General features: G+C 48.7%; 1 protein-coding gene across 5 annotated transcripts in view; it reads right to left on the bottom strand.

Moving 5' to 3' along the window:
- RALY (RALY heterogeneous nuclear ribonucleoprotein) overlaps positions 1–13,302 on the bottom strand; it is a 140,308-nt gene extending 127,006 nt beyond the window's left edge. The window contains exon 1 of one of the 5 annotated variants that reach the window (XM_074843146.1): positions 13,153–13,302. The gene's annotated coding sequence lies outside the window, so the exon portion shown is untranslated. Of the gene's footprint in view, positions 1–8,310; positions 8,330–11,758; positions 11,778–12,430; positions 12,607–13,152 lie in introns of those variants that run through there. The other 4 variants (XM_074843144.1, XM_074843149.1, XM_074843148.1 and 1 more) reach the window with 4 other exon arrangements.
- Between the last annotated feature and the right edge of the window lie 5,739 nt (positions 13,303–19,041).

The following is a 19,041-nucleotide window of genomic DNA, read 5'->3' as shown; positions in this document are numbered from 1 at the left end:
CAGCCCTAACATTTGAAAAATGAATCAATTCTTCAGAAACCAGGTAAAGCAATGGTCACTTATCTGTGGCTAGAGGTCCGAATGAATGCTCAAGCCCAACAAAATCCTCTTCTCCTCCAAACTTTGAGGCTATTAGCAACACCTGAACTCAGCCTTATCCCATCTTCTCCCATCTAACTCTGAATTTACATAAAACTAATAAAGGCTTTGTCAAGCTGCTGGAAGGCTCAGCCAGGCTCACTCCCCTTGAAGCACAAACTTCATCCACACCTTTCTCAAAAGGACTTATTGCCATGAAAACGTTCAAGACTACCTGTTTTGACCAAAACAGTCATTTCACTTCTCACGTGAATGTGGGGCAGGGAACAACATTCTTCCTCCCTCCCTTTTTTTATTCTCCAAAAATACAGAGTTTACACCCTGGTTTTAAAATCAAGTCAGCATAAAACTGAAAAACACTTCAGCTTCTCTGTTTCCCTCAACCAGAATAGCCGAGAGACGCCCAACAGCTCTGGGGACTCCACTTCTGTGCTCATGCATAAACCAGAGCCAACAGCACGGCGACAACACTGCTCTGATCTCTGCCTTTATTTTAAACCACCACCGTCACCACTGCATCTCAGCTCACCTTCTGTCCAAAACAACCCAAACAGATTTCCCAGTGAATCTCCTGACTCACCAGCAGATTTTCCTTTTAAAGGCCAAAAAAAAAAAGTGTTGTGATTTCATTAGTTTCCTCTTAGCTTCAGTTGGTCAGCAGGGACTTAAGAGATTGGTTGCACTCAGGAGCTTCCCTAACAATGGGCTGTTCATCTTATTTAGGAAGAAGGGAAAGATCAGTCCTAGGAAACATCTCATCCCTCGACTTCCTGCTGAGCACAGCAACAGAGCAGTTAGCAAGGTGGTCTCTCCAGCAGAAACATCTGTACTGAGATGTCCTCACACACTCCCTTCACATATTTACACACTGACAATCAGGACTCCAGCTAGAATTCTTGCAGAATAGGACAGACAGAAGTTTTACTCCATTTCCCATCAAGTGCTCCAGTACTGCTCTTTTCCAAGCAATTTTGAGCAACCCTGTGAAGTCCAAAGTCCACATCCCCATACTCAGTTTCCAAGACCAATGCTCCTAAATCCACAGATCAATCACAGCCGAGTCAGCTCTGGGTAGATCGCCGAGTGTCTGCTCAAGTCACCAGGATCTGCTCATTGCTGAGAGGTCCTGAGGTGCTGCCTACTCGTCCAGCTGCTCCACAGTACAGAACTTCACATCCAATTTCAGGTCTCAGGAGGCTGGTGGTGCTTGCAGACGATCATTCATTTGCTGAAGGAAGAGCTGTTGATGATATTAATTTCCTTGCAGATGCTAGTTGTTTGCTGAAGAAGGCGGCGACAGGTGCAGCCCTTCTTTCATTTCTAATGTATCTTGATAGTCTTGCAGTGCAAGCAGATGAGCTTTAATACTAGAAATATCCTCCACACTGCACTGGACTGCATAAGGACATTCATATATCTGTCTTCATCTACTCTGATCCTCCTCTGCCACTGTTTCAATCGTGGTCACTTACAAGGGCATCTCAGCTGAGGAAAAACAATTCTGGTAGCAGAGCTAGTTCCTGCTTCGGCTTCAGAATCAGCCCTAGATCATCTGTTTATGTGTTTTTAATGGATGCTTAGGGTCCCATGGGGTCACATTTTCAAGTTTTTCCTCTGCAAAGATAGGAGCTTCCTTCTGTGAGAAACAAAGTTCTTACATCATCACATAACTTCAGGAGTGAGGACAAGAAACTCCGCAACATGTAGAAACCAGCCAGACTGGTTTAGGCCTTTAAACAAACATGCTCAAGGGGGTAGATTAGTAAGAACCGTATCTTTGATCCCCACTAGTTTCACCCTAGTAGAGCATCTTCCACAACACCAAACACGTCTGGATCTGAGGCCATGTCCATCAAGCAAAGGGAGACTCTCAACCATTTTACAGGGTGTTGGATCAGCTTCTTAACATGCTTCTGGGCAAGACAGGCTGTTTGTTTCCAATTCATTTTATCTTCCACCACAGCCAGAGTCAGAACAAGTCACAAAATACCAGAACAGGATTGACTGGGGGGAGGAAGGAGAGCGATCTGCATTTTAAGAAATACAGCAATAGAAACACAGGCTTGAGAGATTAGGAAACAGGCTTTTTAGTCAGTGCAAAGCAAGAGGCATCTGCTGGAAGCGTAGCATAGAGGCATTTAGTATTTTGAACTGTAAGGCTAATCTGATATGACACTCCATCAACCCTGGATACGCAGCTTAGATAAATCTTTCATCAATAAAGCTCATTGTCACAAACCTGAAGCACATGGTAAAGCTAACATTCTTCACCTGCATCCCCTTTGGGGTCCTCCCTTAAGGACATTCCTTATGGAGCCAGCATGTGAATTTTGTGATTCTCCCTCCCTGGTTGCAGAAAGGAAACGCTGTCAAGTTTAGTCTTCATAAAGAAGTGAACACGCATCTGACCTACATAGAGTGCACAGATGTGAGTAGCCTCACATAGCACTCCATAGATTAATTTTTTTTAATGCAAAAAAATTAACCACCACCTGCTTTGCCTGGAAATGTGCAGGAACAAAAGCCAGCTGTACACAGGAGAGCTGCACCAGGCTTCAGACTGGAACTCCGTATCACCACATCCATCTTTTTTAAACAGACTTTTCAACAGATCATTTTCCAGACTGTTTAAGACACAGCTTTTGTTATCAAAACTGAAAGCACCGGCAACTTTGGGCAGGAGTCTGAAGGACTGACATCTGTCCCAGAGGGACCTTTGCAGTTTTGCGTGATGGTTAATGGCACAAGTGCAGGAACAGAGCACTGGATCTGCTGAATCAGGCGAGAACTGCATCACCTCCAGCACTAGTGCAAAAAACTATTTTAAAAAAAAGCTGCATGCTTCTGCAGCATCCAGATGGCCTATCAAAAGCTCAAGTGCATTAGGTTTCTGTTGTCATAAGAGTATCCCAGAGTTTAATCTCGAGACAAAAAAAGGAGGAAAATTAAGTAGATGCAGCAATATGAAACAAAATTAGGGCACTCCAGCCAGATCTGCCAAGTTCCTAGCAAGGAAGGTGCCTGGCAGAGGGTTCTCTCCTTGCAAGCTAACATTAAGCCTTACAAAAATGGCTGCTATGCTCCTGCACTGAGCTAAATATCACATTTCCCAGGGTCCAGTCCTCTCTGTGAGAAAATCAGCCATGACAGGGTAAAGCCCCAAGGAATGGGAATCACGGGGAGAGCAGCAGGCTTGGAAGGCTGGGCTCAGGCATGCAAGACACTGCCAACTCCTTCGGCTGCAACTCAGGTTTTTGCAGGCAGGTTTTGGGGGAGGAGAGACAACAGAACAGTTTAACTAACACTGAAGAGCACAAACTGGGAGCAAGGAGACCTGGCTTTATTCCCAGCTCTGCTACCACCCAAGGTCAGGCCAAGTCACATGCCCTCCTACCTTTTATATATTTAGAGCATGAACTCCAGAGCTATGACTACTTCCCACTAGCTATATGCAAACAGCTTCAGATACTATCTTACTGTAAGGAAAGATGTCAAAGATTGGCTAGCAAGTGCTCTAGATTTTTCATGTGTGTTTAAATTTTTTATTTTTTTTTCCCAGGGAGAGGACAAGAACCAGGATGGTAGTGACTGTAGAGGGTGGGAAGCCTTATTCTGCTCTCCTTTATTCTTACAAGAAAACTTTAAACAGAATTCAAGAAATAAACAAGAATAAAGCAAATTAATCAGTTTACACCTATTTTATCAGCTAGTCTTTAGTCTACTTGCTGGGATTCCCCTTTGCTCATGACTGTGAGGCTCTGAAGGTGAAATAAAAAGTTGACAAACTTCAGGGTAAGAAAAAAAAAAATCCAAACATGTTGCCCGCTCTTAGCTGGAAATTTAAAAACCAGCTACTAGAAGCAGAAGTCCTCACTCTCTGCAATCAGGCAGCATCAGCCTGTTTCTTACAGGCAAGGACAGCAGTCCAGCACGGGCAGAGGGCACCAGCTTCCAAAAGTGTTTTCCCAAACAGTAATTCAGTGGATCTAAAGGCTGTTTTCCATCATTGCACAAAGCTTTCTCACCCACATCACTGTCGCATCATTGCGGGTTGTGGAGATGCTTGGTAGTGCTCCCCTTCTGTTACAACCAAGGAAAGAAATAAAAATGTGTCTATACTTATAAGATATTGCTGGGCTGCTTTGTCCAACTGCATTTTGCCCCAAGACATGGCACTCAGCCTGAGCAGCCTGTTGAAGCATGGAGTTCATCCTCTTTTTTAGGACTTCTAGAGAAAAGGCTTTGTGTAAACACACAATATTTACTCCCCATACATGCTGTAGATTGGCAACCCAGCTGTGAAGACTTGGGGCAAGCTATAAATCACTCACATGACTTAATGGGCAAAAGCCTATGACTTGCTGAGCCAGAAGCCTATGCACCAATACCCCACAACAAGCTATAAAATATAGATGTTTATGCTACATATATGGCTAAAATCTATTAATTCTGAGGTCACCAGCACTGTGTTTTTCACCCTCTTGCAAATCAGTATTTGAACAGGCATACATCATCAGCTAGAAGCACACAAAATTGGATGGTGATACAGCATCTGCAAATTGAACTGCAGAAGGAAATGATAATAAAAGCAATGAATGCAGAGGACAGCCTGTATCAGAACACACGCAGCCTCTTCCCCCACTGCTCAGGCTGCTGCACCACCCACTTCTCAGCGCCCTTCAGCTGGACAAACCCCTCCACACCCCAAGTCCTCCGGGAGCTTCTCTCACGAGTATTTTTGGAACATGCTACAGGAACAAGGGTGATTGTGCATCTAAATAGCAAGTCAGTAAAGCACTCCCTTCCAGCTTAACTCAGGAAAGAGGTTGGTATGAGCTGTTACCATTTAAGTGCTAACAAAAAAAAAAAAAAAGTATCTGCATACATAAAGTAGCCATCAAACACGCTACATAATTATTTATTAAATCTTGCTTCCTATTCAACTGTAGTTTCTGGGCTTTTCTACACTGAATTAGCCACCTCCACCGTCTCCTGCCTGTTTTATACAGAATAAATGTTTTGCTGTTGTGCAGTGTTTTTTCCCAGTCCTGGCAGGTCTCAGTGCTCAAACAGGAAAGGGAGGAAGAGAGATCCAAAGTTTCTTCTCCCCACTGCCCTGCCAGCAGCTACCAGTGCCAGGCATCGTTTCCCTGCTGCATCCCACCGCCTGCACAGCACCACCCAGCAGAGCCCTCCCAGCCCTTCTTCAGGGAGCAGCAAGAAGAGGAAAGATCCCACTGCTGCAATAAAGGGAGAGCAAGTAATTTTTAAACAGGACCCTGTTCACCGAACAGAGCACTGGTAGCTTCTGCCTTGAAATTAAGTAGCACCTTGGCTTTTTTCTTTCCTGGAATCCCTACTGCTTTCCAGACTGGGCTGGAAGGTGAATCCAGCAGAACTGGGAGCAGAGACATCAGCTGATTTATACTTTGGCTGAAAGAGCTTTATTCTCCTGGACCATATACACAGCCCATTCATTTTGGGAAAAGAGGTAATTTAAGATACCTTTTGTAATGTCTGCTGGCAGAACAAAGATGAAGGACTGTGAAAGATGATCAATGTTTAAGCCCATCTTCAAAGTGATTTGGGGAGCTGCTGAAGATAAACAAGCAATCAGGGCCCAGGAGCCAGGGTAAAAGCTGACAAAGAAATTGCTTTTTTTCCTAGGCAAACAGAAGGTGGCTAATAGCTCAGTTCAGAGAAGCTGAGCTCTCTCCCCTCGTAATACGAGCAGGGCAGAGAGACCAAATTTAATTTCTTCCTCACAACAACTTTAATTAAAATCATCTAAGCCCTTCCTGCCACTCTTCTGCCATGAGGTGTGGTTCTGCTCACAGGAGGAGTTGGCAAACTTCTGCTTATTAACGTGCCGTCCCCAAAAATGCTGTTTATACCACAGTCAAATGGCTGGGGAACCCATCTGCAGGAAAGCACTCCACTCCTAATTAAGATGAAAAAACACAAAGCCCACCTTTGGTATGTATCAGCAGCAGGAGTGATTCCCCATGTGCTCATGAAGCCGTTCAACAGCATGAGCGTCACAGGGTATCCCTCCAGTGGAATTTAACATTGGATGTTTCTCTTCACCATCACCTGTGCCCCATGGGTGCCAAGACACTACTGGAGGTAAAGAAAGGCCGCTGGCTGCATGAGGTTAGCACCTTATAAACAGAAATTTCAAAGCCTGTTCCATGGCCTAGGTCCCCATCCTTGTGACACGATGTATAGTGACCCATGCCTGCAGCTGCACAGATGCACTGCCTGCAGTGATGTGGGGAGGTCTGTCCCTGGGCTTGGGTACCAGACTGGGGAGAATGTATGTGGCCTCTTAAACCAACCACAGATGTGGGCAGTATGTGTGCAAGGCAGAGTTTTACTGACCTGTTGAAATGCACAAGCATGAATAAGAATTGCATGCTCAACCTTGGAGCAAAAGTTAGAAGATATAAATAAAAAAAGTAAGCCTAAGTTACTAGAGGAGCTCAAAAGGATTTCTGGAGTGCTTATAGCTCTTACAAACTCCCAGAAGAGTTTCGGGAGGTGGTAAGAGCTCTAAGCATTGCACACTGCTGCAGAACCAACAGTCACAAGCAAATACCTGTTTTACAAGCAGACAGGGCTCCAGGGACAGAAACCAGGAGCTGTCGAACAACCGAACCACCACAACGCTGCCCTTCCCGCAGGAACATGCTCCGTCAGGCCATGCAGCACCATCAGCTCTGCAATGTTATGTCCCAGAGCAACCACACAGTTTCTCAAACCTAGCTAAGAAAAAAAAAAATTACATTGGAGCACCGACCACCTGCAATCTTCTACACAGGGGCCATATCTCAGACAAGGAGAGTCACTTTGAAGTCCTGGCAAGTCTAGGATGTAACGGAGAAGAGAGTGGAGGCCAGGTGAAAGGTAACATGAACACCGATGGCACTGCCTGCCAGTTGACCATCATACAATATCCACAGAAGCAGTTGCTACCATGCAGCCCATGTGGCTGAGGTCCAAACCTCTTCAATGGAGCACCAGATCATCCTTATTTCTCTAAGACAGTGGGTTTCATCCACAAGTTCAAACAGATCCCCTACCTCCAAGCAGAGGTATTTTCTCCCTGTACAGGACAGAACCAGTGCTCTCCACATCCTTCTAAAGGCAGGATTTTTCTCACAAATGCTCCCAAGACAGTTTTCAAAAAAAGTTTGCTAGAGGCAGAAGGAAAGCATGAGATTTAGACTAATAAAGACAAAAAGAGCCCGGTGGGGAACACGTGCAACCACCTCCTCCATCCACATCGTGTCCTTTGCTGGCGTAGTCCTGAACTCATGACATTAAAATGAATAATAGTGTTGATCTATTCCCAGCTTCCAGAACAAGTGTCCATTGCCATCATTTCCACAATATCTTCTCTCGAAGAAACTGTCACCCTTATTTCCATGTTTAAGTACTCTCACTAGTGGGCAGAACCCCCACGTGGAAGGATGTTCTCCTTCCGAGGAAGGCGGGATGCAGCAGGAGCCACTTAATCCTGACACAGCAGGAGATGGAGCTGCACTGCCTCAGATATTTATCGCTCCTACATTTAGCCTGTCCATTCTTATTCTGCTTGTAGTAGCACTCAGAAGATGAGTTCACATTCATCCCCACCGTGGCTGTATTTGTCAAAATATAAGCTGCTTGCAAAAGCATCAGATAAAGCTATGGCGCTTTTCAGCACCTATTGTTTAGTACCATCACACACCACATTCAGATGATGCTGCAAACTTCACCTGGGATTCACTGAATTCACACGGACATAGCCCAGAGGTGCCCATGCTATTTACCTCATTCTTGTTTTTTTAGAAAAAAACCAACAACCTGGCATTATGTTTTCTATTTTAAAATCAGACTTTTTGAAACAAAAAGACAGTTGTGCAACATCACTGGCAAAGTCTACAAATGCATGTTCAGGAAAGGAAATACTCTACTACAGGTGCAGAAATGCTACTGAAACAGAGGTCAGCATCCTCCTGTTCACCTCCAGCATCACAGTAGACCCAAAAGCTCAGAAACCCTTCAATCAATCAGGGAACCTTCCCTGCAAAGGTAAGGCCAAGCCTTGCCTCAGGAGCTTCTCCCCAGCACATCTTGCTCTATGTCAGTATTTGGTTTCAACATATTCTCAAGGCTTGCTTTTTAAAAAAATATTATTATTAGGTGCCAGATGCAGTATCCTCCCACCTCCAAAACAGCCGCAGTAGCGCATCGTGTCCCCCCTGGAGAGGGTACATCCACTCCCAGGTCTCTTCATGTTGGAAGATAGAAGAGGCCTCAGTAAGCAGAACAAACAGGATTGTTTGTGTTAAACAGTGTTATACAAGAGCCAAAAAGATGACTCATGCTGCCCTTATAGCCTTTCCCTGGATATCCAGAACAAAGCTGCAGAAAGCAGTTGTCTCTCAAGGTGAGGTTAACTCCAGGGGTACCTCCTGCCCTTGGCGATACAGCTTCGGATGCTGTTAATAAGGCCAATGCTACTTTAAGATGGGTCGATTTTAAGACAAAAACTGTTTTCTTTTTATTTAAGAAAATGAAGTCATTACAGTAGTCCCAGTATTTCACCTTTCGTAAACAAGGAGGACCTCACTGGGAGCTTACAAAACTATAGATTGCAGCCGATACACTTTTCCACATTCATGCTTCCACATCACGTTGTATCGTGCACACTATCCCCCATCTCAGGCTCCACAGAAGAACCTCCTCTTATTTGCCCACAGCCTGGCAACAACAGGATACTATTTCTGATTGTTTTAAGCTGCAAGAAACATGAGAAGCTACAAGACAAGCTTTAGATTCACTACCTGTATGCATGTTTGTCTCCATGCAAGCTGAGGATTTCCTAAGCCATGCAAAAGAAAACAGTCTTTGCTCATTGTTACAAGCCTTGGCTTTGACAGTTCCAGCATCTTAAATGAGAGACTAGACACTTACAAGCAGATGTTAATTCTGCAGAACACTGGTTCCCAGTCAATCTCTGCCCTGGTGTCACCTCAATTCTGCCTTTCGTAAAGCATACAATTAATTTTATATCGGAGATGGAGCTAGCAGACATCTGACCTTCTAATTAAATATACACTTTCAGGTGAGAAAAACCATGTAATCCTACTCACTTGATTTAAACAGGTACACTAGGACTGGTGGCAAAAATAAAAATAGACACAGTTCACGCCACGCCGAGGAAGGCAGCAGCATTCTGGTGCACAACAGCAAAATCAACTTAATCACAAATGACAACTTCTGAAAGCCTTTACTTTGGATTCATCCCTGGCATTTTTCTAGGCCAGCTTGAACACAAAAGCTTTGTCTTCTTAAAATGCAATTGCCCCAGGCACCTCTAAAAAAAAGTGACATAACTCAGGTCTGAAAAATGCCTCGTGGGTTTCAGATTCTCTTAAGAGCCTCTTTACTATTCAGCTTTATTCAGATTACCCAGATCAGCATGAACTCTGCAGATTTAGCCTTGGCTACCAACACAGGTATAAAAAGCACACATTTAAGATTATTTTTTTTAAACTACATAATTAAAGCTCTACAGTTACAAAAAGAGAACTTGTTATTGATCTGAATGGTTCCTCCCTCCCTTTTCTCCAGTAGGTTTATAAGCACTCTCTGATGACAGTTTATTCTGAAATTCACTGTTCAGCTTATTCCAGATTTTTTTTCTGGCATGTTTTTCTTGCTGGATTTTTTCAACCTTTCCATCACAAACCTCAAGCTGTGAAAAGACAAACAACTTGTTTTGGAATCAAAACTTGGACCCAAAATTTGATCCTTGGTTCTTCTCCTCTCCACAAATCCTCTTTATTTCAGTAATTCTGCAAGCGATGCCTTTGCGCTTCTTCAAACGCAGGAACACAACCCTGTGCCAGGCAAAACAGTAACTTAATGGAAGCGGGCAAGGAAGGAAAAGCTGCAATTCTCTTCAAAACAGACACAGCTATTTCTAATACCTGTAATTAACATCTTGGATAACTCCGGTACAGTACCTTTAGCATATCAAAGATTTTTGTATCCACAAGCCATTTTCTCTGAGTAGATGCAAGTTTACTTCTAGGTCTGAAAACACCTTATGCAGCCACCAATAAAGAACTCAAGGCAAAAGAAGTTCTGTTGCTTTCACTGAATAATTTGGGACAAGGAGAGCTGAAAGCTCTCTTGGTGATGGGAACGTGTTAGAGCTTTATTTTTTTGAAGGATCAAGTCCCATCACTTATTCCACATAAACTGTTCTCTGTCAAGAGCTTTAATCCTCTCTTTACAATCCCTAAATAAAACATCCTTCCAAAACTCGCTGCCTATTATCTGCCTTTTCTAAAGAAAGTGGTTCTTAAGAGATCCACCTTCTTCTGCTTTGCCATTCCCCTGAAATCCAGCTACGCATTAGCTTGACAGAATCCCAGCAATCCGTCACGGGCACAGCACAATGAACTAAATGAGTGTCTGTCCTAACATAGGCACCTCCTGAAGGAAGGTATCACACGCCAAGCCGAACGCCGCTCACCGAAAACAAGAGTCATATAAAGACTTCAGGAACGTGAGCAATAAACCCTGTGACAAGTTGTTGCTGAGAGTAGGCAGCCCATAAAGGATGCTACAGAGCCACACTGCTGTGGCTTAAGCTGAGGTTTTGCTCATGACACGGGCTCCTTATCCCCCTGGTCACCCGTGAAGATCAGAAAAAAGCCGTCCTTCCCTTTACACTGTCAGCACAGGCTCCTCATCCAGGAGCTCCGCCGCTAGCTTTGTTTAGAAAATAAACTCCTTCCCAATCCTTTACATTAGAAGAAAATCACGCAAAGACCTCAAGTCAGAGCAAACTGCAGCGTAAAAGACAGGACAAAATGCAAGTGAAAGTACCACACCCCCCTCCCTTCTCAGCTGAGAAAGGGAAGGCAGGAGGGGAAGCACCTGTAGCAGAGAGGCGGCTTCCTCCTCACCGCAGGGATAAGCCAGAGGTCCCACATCACGGCGGCACCTTCCCCCCCCCCCCCCGACTGCTCAGCCGAGATTACAGCCAGCGCTGCCCACAGCCAGCGGCTCAGCCCGGCCGCCGAGCGCTCAGCTAAGCCCGGCCCAAGGCTGAGCTGCCCCTGCCAGCAGCAGCTGCCAGGCTGCCCACACCGGCACCGGCTGTGCGTGGCCTCACGGTATTTATTCGCAGGGAAAAGACAACAGTGATTTCATTAATATGAAGTAAATATGAAGTAAGAGGGTCTTTTTTTTTTTCTGGCCTCCAAAGTAAGGTAAAGTCAATCGTGTGCTATCGACTTCAGTCTCCACCAAAGCCTGAGCAGAAGAGCTACCAGCAAACAGAGCGGCTGCAGGAGCGCGGAAAGCCCCGGGAAAGCCTGATCCCCGGCTTAGCCCGATCCCCGGCTTAGCCCCACAGCCCGGATCTTCCCCACCCCAGACAACAAACCGGAGAATTACACTCAGAAGCACAGTCAGGAAAATAAAGGTGCACATCCACACTGTTCCCCATGCAGGCAATTTATATCTTAGCCTTCTGGGCTCTCTAATCATAAATTAAACACACAGCTAACACTGTTCGGCACACGGATCGCCAAAGCCATTCTGACAGCAGCCTGGAGTAAAAATCGGGGTTTCACACACCACCTGGAATACTTACAGAAATCACCAACCCGGACCTATTCGCGACAGGTGACATTCTGAAGTGCTGCAAAACTGCCTTTCAGGAGATGGCCGGGCTCAGCACCCGCGCGGGGGAGCGCACGGAAGCCCCTCGGCTGCCGGGGCACAAGCCGCGCCGTGGGGGGCCGGCGGGCTCCTTCTGCAGCCGGTTTTACCGGGGCGAAGCGCCCCAAGCAGCGCCCGAAAGGACCCTCTCCTCGGGGACCGAGCGCTCCCGCGGCACAAGGGACACAAAGTCACTGGCGGTGGCTTTGCGAACACCGACACCCCGCGCCGGGACCAGCGGGGCTCAGCCCGGCAGCCCCAGCCCGGCCCCGCGGCGGGTTCTCACCGGCCGCCGCTTTCACCCGCGGATCTTCCCCATCCCGCAGGTACCGGCATCTCCGCGCTTCCTCCCCCCTTCCCTCAGACAGGGGAAAACGTGCACCGGGGGGGGGGGGGGGGGGGGGGGGAAGGAAACACACAAGAAAAACAGTGAATAGGGGGGAAAGGAGAAGATTGAAGGAAAAAAGAAATAACGAAGGCGGCAGTAACTCATTCGCACCAGCCACCCGCCGGTAGCGGAGCCCCCGGGACAGCGCGCTCCGTCTCGCAAGCGGCGGCCCCGCGGAGCCGGTCGGCGGCAGCGCGCTGCGGGGGGAGCACTCACCGGGCAGGACGGTACCGGGGGGGCGGCGAGGAAGAGGAGGAAGAGGATGAGGACGGAGGGACGAGGCCCCAGCCCGCCCTCGCCCCGCGGGAGCCGCCGGCACAGTGCCGCGCACCGCCCCGCCGCCCCGGCTCCTTCCCGCCGACCGTACCACGGCGCGGCACGGGGGGGGGGGACACGGACACACACACACACACACACACACGCACGACACGGCGCGGGGGGGGCGGGACGCGGCCACGCCGGCGGCTGCTGCCCGGGCCCGGTGCTGCCGCGGCGCCGCCCGAGCGGCTGCGCCCTGCGGGGCTGTGCGGGGCTGGGCTGCGCCTCGGCCGAGGGCAGCGCCGCCTCCCCGCACCCCGCCCGCGCCCTCCCGCGCTGCCGCCGGCGCGGTGGAAGAGTCCGGGGCGGGGGGTGCGGGCGGGGCCGGTCCCGGCCCCGGGAGCCTCCAGGAGCTGCCGACCCGCCGAGCTCCCCGAGCGGCGCTGCCTAAGCCGGGCTCACCGGATCTGCCGCCCAAGTTCGTGCCCCCGGACCGCGTTCGGCCGCCCGCGCTGGGCCGCGGAGTCCGCGCGGAGCGGGACCTCCAGCCCTGCCGCTCTCCCTCGGGGCTCGCTGGAACAGACCGATTCCCAGCTCGGCTGCTCTGTTCTGTGTTTGCTTGCTGCTCGCACTCGCGAGGAAGAAAACAATTCTCTTAAGAAAATGAGATGTTTTCTCACCAAAAGTAGCGTCCGGCATTCCACCGCTCAGTCCACGCGAGCAGCCGTGGCCGCGGAGGGACGGACACAGGCGGCGATGCGTGAGCGGTAACGCGCAGCGCTGGCACAGCCCCGGGTGCGGGGGTGCGGGGGTCCCCCACCGGCACACAGCGCCGTCCCGCCTCGGGGGACGCGCCCCCGGGTCACCGGGACATTGGCTGCGAATAATTTTATGCAGCAGCTCTCTGGCGTGTTCCTGAAGAGCAAGAGCCCGCCCGCAGGAGCGACCCGGCACAGTCGCTGCAACCCTTCAGCCTGTCCCTGTTCAGACGTTTCAGGGGTAGTGCCATAGCACAGGTGATTAATAACGAGTGGTGTCCCCCAGGGCTCGGGTTTGGGGCCACTCCTGTTTAACATCTTTATTGATATCTAGACGAGGGGATCGAGTGCCCCCTCAGTCAGTTTGCAGATGACACCAAGTTGGGTGGGAGTGTTGGTCTGCTCGAGGGTAGGGAGGCTCTGCAGAGAGACCTGGCCAGGCTGGAGCGATGGGCTGAGGCCAACTGGATGAGCTTCACTAAGGGCAAATGCCGGGTGCTGGCCCTGGGCCACAACAACCCCCAGCAGCGCTACAGGCTTGGGGAGGAGTGGCTGGAGAGCTGCCAGTCAGAGAGGGACCTGGGGGTGTTGATTGACAGCCGGCTGAACAGGAGCCAGCAGTGTGCGCAGGTGGCCAAGAAGGCCAATGGCATCCTGGCTTGTGTCAGAAATAACGTGGCCAGCAGGGACAGGGAAGGGATCTCACCCCTGTGCTCGGCACTGGTGAGGCCGCACCTCGATGAGTGGGTTCAGTTTTGGGCCCCTCACTCCAAAAAGGCCATTGAATGACTCGAGCGTGTCCAGAGAAGGGCAACGGAGCTGGTGCAGGGTCTGGAGCTCAGGTCTGATGGGGAGCGGCTGAGGGAACTGGGGGGGTTTAGTCTGGAGAAGAGGAGGCTGAGGGGAGACCTCATCGCCCTCTGCAACTCCCTGAAAGGAGGGTGCAGAGAGGGGGGATGAGTCTCTTGAACCAAGGAACAAGCACCAGGACAAGAGGGAATGGCCTCAAGCTGCGCCAGGGCAGGGTCAGACTGGCTCTTAGGAAGGATTTCTTTGCAGAAGGGGCTGTTGGGCGTTGGAATGGGCTGCCCAGGGCAGGGGGGGAGTCCCCATCCCTGGAGGGGTTGAAGAGTCGGGTTGACCCAGCGCTGAGGGATCTGGTGTAGTTGGGAACGGTCAGGGTGAGGTTCATGGTTGGACTGGAGGAGCTTCAAGGTCCTTTCTAACCTAGATGATTCTGTGATTAATTAATGGGCAATCAAGGCAGAGACAGGCCCCTCCAGAAGTATTCTCCATTGATCCCAACATAACTATGGTGGCATTTAAGTGCTCAGTTAAACATAACTACCCAGCAGAATCACAGAATGCCGGGTTGGAAGGGGTCACTTTCCTTGGCAAAAAGGTCCAACCTTTCTTGGCAAAAGCCTGGTCTAGACAAGATGGCCCAGCAGCCTGTCTGGCTGAATCTTAAAAGTGTTCAGTGTGGGGGAACCCGCCACCTCCCTGGGGAGATTATTCCAGTGGCTGATTGTTCTTATTGTGAAAAATTTCCCTCTTGTGTCCAATCAGAATCTCCCCACGAGTAACTTGTACCTATTACTTCCCCCCCACCCCCCCAGCTTTTTCCATGTGGCTCCTTGTAAAAAGGGGGTCTCCATTCTCTTCGTAGCCACCCTTTAAATACTGGAACATGGTGATAAGGTCTCCCCTAAGCCTTCTCTTCTGGAGGCTGAACAAACCCATCTCTCTCAGCCTTTGCTCACATGGCTGCCCAGCCCCTTGATCATCTTGGGCAACTCACACATCTCTTCCAAGCTTCAGTTTTTCACCTTCAGACTGAGATTCCCAAAGAAGGGCTGAACCTCATCAGCTTCCCAGTGGAATACATTGGCTTTTCCACTGAAATACAAATACCCTGGTCTGTCATGGGACATTGTACTCCTTCTCCCTTCAGAAAACAATCTCCTCCCTCCTTGGGTTTTGGTTCCCGTGCTAAATCACCCTCTCAGGGTGAGGGGAGACAGTGAATCACAGAACTCCTGCATTCAGAGTATCAAAGTGCATATCCGGGGCAAGGTAGGCTCCTGGTTTCCTTCCAGAAGAAGGATCAAATAGCACCAAATTATAATTTCTATGGAGCTGTGCAATAGCGTTTCAGAATAATTTAGCGATATTTTTCCAGTGTTGGGGCATGAAGATTTTTGACCAAAATTCTCCACCCACAAAAGCCCCAGTACTGTTTGTAAACTTCTGCAAAAGCAGGTGCTTCTCATATTAGTCCAGAATTAAGTTTTCATCAAAATCTGATTTTCTTTAAGTTCTATTTATTATTGCTTAACAATCACTTTAAAGTCTATGGGTGGGAAGCAATACAAAAGCATCTTTCATTATTCATTAAGGACAAATGATGCAGGGCTTTTGGAAGGGAATAGAAAGTACACATACTTTTCTGCACTTAAAACAATTATTTCTTATTAATAACCCTGCAGAAAGGTGCCCCGCAGAGAGCTGCAGTTTGGATGCTTTTGAAGTTAAGTCTCTTGATCACAAAAAGAATTATTCTTCCCCTCTGACATTCCTGAGAAGAGATCCTGGGAAATGTTTTGTCATTTTTATTCTTTAAAAAGATTTAGATGCTTGTTTTTGGGGATGTCCCCTTCATGGGATGGAAAAGTAATGTAGTGGTGATCATGGAGATTGAGACCTGTCATGAGAATAAAAAGCTGCAGCTACAGAGCAAACCTGTAGCAGGTTTGGGAAGAGGATTGAGAAGCCACAAAACCCCAGGAGAGCTCAGGCTGGAAGGGACCCTGGAGATCTCATCCAACCACCTGGGAGTCTGCTGGATCTACTCCAGTTTAGCAGCACATCTCTTGGCTCCAGGGGGGCCCCGACTGCGTGTGCTGTTCCAGATGTGGTCGATCTTGCTGAGGAGAGGAAGCAGGCATCGCCCTCTGTTCACTGACTGTACGACCTGGTGCACTGCTCCTCAAGGTTCTCTTTCTGCCCAGTGGCACCCCAGGGCCTTTGCAGCAGAGCTACTCTCCAGCTGCTCAGTCCCCAACCTGTACGGGGCAAGGGGACAGTCCATCCTGCATTCAGGGCTTCACACTTGTCCTCACCAGATTTCATAAGGTCCCTGTTGGCCTGTTCCTCCAGCCCATGAAGGCTGTGCTCAGTGGCAGCCCTGCCCTCAAGCATACTGACTGCATGTTTGGGGTCATCTTGAGGGTGCATTTTGTCTCCTCCTCAGGTCATTGCTAGGGCTGTTAGAACAGGTCCCAGGAAAGACCGCTGAGAGGTCTTTCCCTTTGTAAGGGGAGGTGCTGCCTCCAGGTAGAGCGCAACCCACCCCTAACCTCCTTGGAGCCCAGCTCTCCAGCCAGACTTTCACTGCTTTTCAAAGCCACCCATCCAGACTGTGATGTCCCAACTTGAATGCCAAGATGTGGTGGGAGACCATGTCAAAACCTTTGCCAGCTCCAAGGTAAATGGGGTGGTGTGGGATCCCATGTAAGGAACCACAGACAATGCTCCTTGTCCATCTCTGTCCCTTTCATGGGCAGGAGAGGCTGGGAATCTGAGGAGAGGTGAGGATCTGCTGTTCTGAGTCCGTTGGTCTGCCTGCCCTGAACAGAAGTCATGCACTGGTCCTAAGGCTGAAGGACTAACAGCAATTTTGCTGGGGCGAGGAAGGGCTCCAGGGCATGGCACAGCTCCTCTGGCCGTGCCTTGTGATAGGATCTGTCCCTCCAGTCCTTAAACGGTGTCCTTGAGAGTGCAGACTGTGACATTCAGCCTCAGCTTCCCACACCTCCTTGGCCTGTCATCTCCCTGCCACCTCCTGCCCCCGCCACCCTGCTTGGAAAAATGAGGCAGGCCAGACTAGAAGGGACATCTTTGGGAACTCGGGGCTGTGGGGGACCGCGGGTGCCAGCCTGCATGGAAAGTAGAGTGTGTGGGGACTTGCCAGGCTCGGAGAGAGGGGCCGAAAACAGGGCACACTGCTTGGGGAGATCCCTGGGGCCACGGCGCAGCTCCTGGAGCTCCTCTGATGGGTCGCTGCCTGCTGGGATGTCCTGAAAAAAGCAAGTCCTCCTGTGAGACCCTTCCTGACTCCTAATTTGATAGCCGTACCCTGTAAGGGAGGTGACAGGTCCTTTTTATTCGCATGTTTGTCCAGGACACCGTATGTGTGGCTATGAATCCTTCAGACATTTAACCCTCTACCCCTCTCTCCCCATCACCCTGATTTCAATCTTCTACATTTGATTTTTGTGCTGGGAGATAGAGAAATGCCAGTGGTTTTCTTTCTTTCCCTTTTTTCTCTGTTTTTAATGAATTTTTCATTTTGTTCCACCAGTACAGAAAGAATAACAATGAAGCAACAGTGTCAACACAGAAAGAATTTTCTCCAAAGTCACACCGTGGCCAATCTGCAGCAACAATAATAGATTTTATGAATCCCACTGAAGAGAATTGTTAGTGGGGGGAGCAGGGGGGTGCTGCTAAAGGCTGCTAAGTTATTTGTGCTTTCCACACCACGAGGCCACGTTATAAGCAGCTTTTTTAAGAACAAGCCAAAAAAAGATCATTCTGCAAAAGCAGATTTCTAATAGCAGAGGACCAAAAAATATATAGATGCTTTATGATGTTTAAAAAAAATAAGTTGACTAAAAAGGCAGCTTTCTCCTGCTTGCTCTGGGAGATGGGCAGGGTGCTGCCAGGGGCTGGGGACCGCAGCTGGACTGAACAGCGCTGAACGGGTCTGGATTGTGCCTGCGCTTGCAGTCCTGCTGGACTCACGCTCCGCAGTGGCTGCCCCAGTAATGGGTATGCTTCCAAGTATGAGCAAAGTTCTCTTTTTATATTTGTCATTTTTTCCAGGAGGTGTTAACACCAATTTATGAGCTCAGTGGGATGACAGAGACGGGTGAGCGGTGCTGACCTTGGAACTTACCTCTGTCAGATTTCTTTTTCCGCCCCATCTCAAAGTCAGTCTAAGAGCAATAAAAGGATGTTGGAGGGGGGGAGCTGGGGCTCATCCAACTTCATGTTCAAGGAGAAAAACTCAGAGAACACAATCTCAGAAAGCAGATGCCTCTAACACGGCTGCGATGTATCCATACAGCTGTTGTCTTGGGGAAGGGCTGCACATTTCATGTCAGTCTCCTGCACACTGCTGCTGCCACGAGTGCAGGAACACCTGTGCAATGCAAAATTAATACTGCCATTATTTTTTGTTCCTGTGTATATACTGTGTATATTCAAGAGCCTTTTCTTCCAGGAACTGCACACTACATGCAGCTGAAGATGGTCTGAAAACAAAACCTCTGCTTATTTTCATATGTTTTCTTACTGCTGCCAAAGTGAGGAAATCAAAGATAGACTCTTAAGCACTCACTCCACCTTACCCAGTTCATAACCCATGAATGTCAGAGAGTACAAGCAGGATTCTCTCTAAAAAGAAAGAAAAACAATTAACATGATGGGGAGGGGGAAGCAAATAAAGAATATTACTTTCAAGGGTCATTCGAAATGAACTTCTTCGCCTGAATTTTGGAGTTTAAACAGTCAAGCTGACAACATTTTCTTCCTGAAAACAACACATTGCCTGTCAAGGTGTTTTTTGGCCCAGAAACGCTGCCCAGCTCCAATAGTGATACTTTTTATGAGCTATCAAGTGGAGGTGACTGCTTTAAATAATACTGTGCTGAGGGAAGGGAGCAGAAATGCTAGTCACACGTGGCAACACCTGCCCAGGTAGCACTCCTGCTCCCTTGGATGGTGCCTGGGCACAAGCACCAATAA

The sequence above is a fragment of the Strix aluco genome, chromosome 17 (genome assembly GCF_031877795.1).
Source record: "Strix aluco isolate bStrAlu1 chromosome 17, bStrAlu1.hap1, whole genome shotgun sequence".
In the NCBI taxonomy this organism is placed as follows: Eukaryota; Metazoa; Chordata; class Aves; order Strigiformes; family Strigidae; genus Strix; species Strix aluco.
Note: the sequence above shows the minus strand (reverse complement) of the source record. Positions and strands in the feature narration are given on the sequence as shown.